The 3,621-nt window shown below is 42.1% G+C and overlaps 1 pseudogene; it reads right to left on the bottom strand.

The window, feature by feature from the left end:
* Positions 1 to 2,045: 2,045 nt before the first annotated feature.
* On the bottom strand, positions 2,046 to 2,850 carry LOC150056924 (large ribosomal subunit protein eL15 pseudogene; annotated as a pseudogene).
* Between the last annotated feature and the right edge of the window lie 771 nt (positions 2,851 to 3,621).

The raw sequence follows: 3,621 nt of genomic DNA on the forward strand, positions 1-3,621 counted from the left end.
ATTTGAATCATAACCTTCAGATCTCAACCTCTTGGGTAGCTAGCTAGGATTACCAATGTGAGCCACTGGCACCCAGAAAATACATATACTATTTGATTTAGTCTTCTCAACTCTCTAAAGCTTTCACAGTAGCCTAGGTTATTTTGACATACTATGTTTATATCTTAGAATTTAAAAGGGTAGATGTTCACTCCTTCTCCAGATAGAAGTAGTTTCTCTGAGTACATCACCTACATTTGGTCATCTTTTTTTTTAGGTTATTACTAAGCTTTTTACTTCATCATTGCTGTTTTTTTTTGTTGTTGTTTTTTTGCCAGTTCCGGACTTGAGCTCAGGGCCTGAGCACTGTCCTTGGACTCTCTCAAGGCTAGAGTTCTGCCACTTGAGCCACAGCACCACTTCTGGCTTTTTCTAGATATGTGGTACTGAGGAATTGAACCCAGGTCTTAGTGCATGCTAGGCAAGCACTCTACCAGTAGTCCAAACTCCTGGCCCCTGATCATTGCTGTTTTGATTAAAAAATGGTTTTGTGAATCATGAAACTGAAGATGCTCTCATGCAAAAACAGTTTGTGTTACTGTTTTATAATCTGAATAATATCAAACTGCATTTATTTACTTGTTTATTTTTTTTCGATTGTGGGACTTGAACTCTGGGCCTGGCCACGACGGTCTCTGAGCTCTTCAGCTCAAGGCTAGCAATCTACCACTTGAGCCACAGTGCTACGTCCCAAACTGCTAACCTGCATTTATAATTGTTGATAATTTTCTAAATTTATTTTTCCACTTGTTCAATACATATTTATTCCTTTAGTCAAACAACAGAAAGTCTCACAGGAGCCTGCTATGAGTATTTCCTGGAAATCAGTAGGCCCTTTTAAAACCCCAGAGATAGATCAATTCAGAGAAGACACCACTTAGATTTGGAAATTGAACCATCACTGACAAGAAACCCAGAATTTCTAATAAAGGAAAATTCTTCCTGAACTTATCTCATATCCAAACATCCACTGGGAAACATCATAGTATACTAGAAGACAGAATACAAATGAAAATACAATTTATTATCAAGCTCAATGGATGACCTAATCTTGTGGAATGCAAGAATTTTGAGGGTAATTTGAACAAGGATGAGAGATGTAAAGCTAGATTGGAAACCACAAATATATAGTCTCCTTAGTAGCCTTAATAGTAGATGAGTTATTCCAAGATGGTTTGACTAGATCAAGTGAGGCCTAAGCTCCCCAAATTGTCACAGAGACTTTAAATGTAGATTGAAACTTCATTTTTAAGCTCACACTCAAAATGTCAGTGCCAGTTTAGCCCACCCCTCCCCATCTACTGCTAAGCTTACAAACCTTAAGGTAAATTTCTCCTCACCCATCAGCTTCACAGTACCAGTATCATCCTAGATGACTTTAGAGTCATCATGAATTTCTGATATGGGGACTTGGGAAAATTCTACTCAAGCCAGATTTTCTTAAAGGAGCCACATCATAGGTTTATTGAATTTTGAAAATGTCATTTGGAAAGCTTTCTGAAACAGCAATTCCATGACTGTTTAACATGGGCTGGCACTTGTGATTTCTACATAATTCTGGTGAGCATGTTCTCACCCCTCCAAATTTCAGAGCCAAATCCAATCTTGTTTGTGCTTGTCCAATCCCCAAACCCCAGCCACTTTAACCAACACCTCCCCAATACAGCTGCAGGTTCCAGCACATGCACCCGACAAATCTACAGGGCTAGCCTCAGTGATCCTCTTTTCAAGAATTTTATTTCATACCTATTATACCACACTGCAATGTTTTAAATACTGACATAGTTCTCTAACAAGATAAAGTAGAGACAGAAAAAGTTTTATCTTAATAGAAACAAGACACACCATCATTTTAGATTTCAAACATTATTGCACTTCCATAACTTGACAAAGCAGTCATGAAATAATCTGTAGACTCATTCTAACAGACAAATAACACCTCTCAGCAGACATGACTGTCCTAAATTGTTTATTAGGTAGGAATTGTACAAACATTACTTTTATTCTTAGCGGTAACGGTGGAGCTGGAGGGTATTGCGCCTTCTTCATGCTGCTCTGCGAGAACCACCAATAGTGTGGTGGAACTGGTGGCCCTTCCCGAGGCCACGGCTCTTGCGGCCTGCAGGTGTCAACCCATGCATCTCTCTGTGCTTGTGGACGAGTTTGGTGATTCACAGTGTGTCGGGATTTCTTCTGATGGCCTTATGGAACGGATTAATGAGAATAATCTCCAAGAATTTGTATGTAGAATCGTCACCAACCCAATAAGAATTTAGGACTCTCCCAGTGCCACAGTGACGCCCAGCTCACTCCTTGGCAACAGACTGAAGACTACCAGCAAACTTGAGCTGGTTAACTCGGTGATGGACAGGCTTGCCTTAAGTTGCGCCCTTAGGTACTGGGCGTTTGCGGCTACCGCGGCACACACGAATCGTGTACACAACGTAACCTTGCTTGACCTTGTATCCCAGGCCATGTGCCTTATCTGGCCAGGTGGGGTGGGGCGCCCAGTGCAGCACTGAGAGCTGGCAGTACTGCCAGCAGCTGACTCTCAGAAGACTGCTTCTTCCTCTATAGCTCCTGGATGTACTTGAGGGCACCCATTTTGGCTTACCTGATGGCTGTTGCCAGATGGAAAGGAAGAGACCTTTAATATTTTGTGCCAGTTCTGGGGCTTGAACTCAGGGCACAGGTGCTATACCCGAGCTTTTTTTTGGCTGAAGACTTGAACCGTACCCTTAAAGCCACAGCTCTACATCAGGCTTTTGGGGATCAACTGGAGAGAAGAGTCTCATGTACTTTTCTGCCCAGATTAGCTTTGTACTGTGATTCTCAGATCTTAGCCTCTGAAATAGGATTACATGCATGATCCATTCTTCCCTAGCTCATATGATTGTATTTTAAATACATACAAAAGTGTTTCCTATAGCATCACTGTGCTTGGTGTAGAGTTAGGGAGCTTAGAACATGAACTCACAATTCATTGAACCTTGGCACATCTCTTTGTGTTGTCATACATAGAAAGGTGCTTGGAGAATTTTGGTGGTTTGCTGTTAATTGAGACATGGGCCTCCGGCAGGCTGGAAGGTGAGAAAAATCAAGTCACCACAAAGTGACAAAGTGACAAAGCTCAACATCTGAGGCCTTTCTTCTCTGACTGAGGTCTACCTCAGAAAGCATTCTTTCCTGGCAGAACACCAGTGTTAAGTTACTCTAGCTCGTGGAGGGAGGACTGACCGCAGTGGGGGGAAGTCTTCTTCCACCTCACAGCATTTAGTATTACTGCCTTCTAAGTTACTCTGTGGCTCATCAGATGATTTGGGAATCCCTGAATTTGGGTTCCTGGACCAGTGGCTCTGTGTTTCTCTTGAGCAATCTGGTTTAGTGGTAAAAACAGGATCAGGACTGATTGTTGGGGGGACACCAACTGTGTGCAAAATTGAACTCACGTAATCCATAGAGCTGGCGGATTGTGTCAGGCTCCATGGATACCGTCCCTGGAGAAAGGGCTATTGGAAGTAAAGAGTGTGATTACAATCTAACTTCAGTGTAACTTTGTCTCCTCTGTGTATTTTCCTCATT

This window comes from Megascapheus bottae, chromosome 11, assembly GCF_031878675.1.
Source record: "Megascapheus bottae isolate mThoBot1 chromosome 11, mThoBot2.hap1, whole genome shotgun sequence".
NCBI lineage: Eukaryota > Metazoa > Chordata > Mammalia > Rodentia > Geomyidae > Megascapheus > Megascapheus bottae.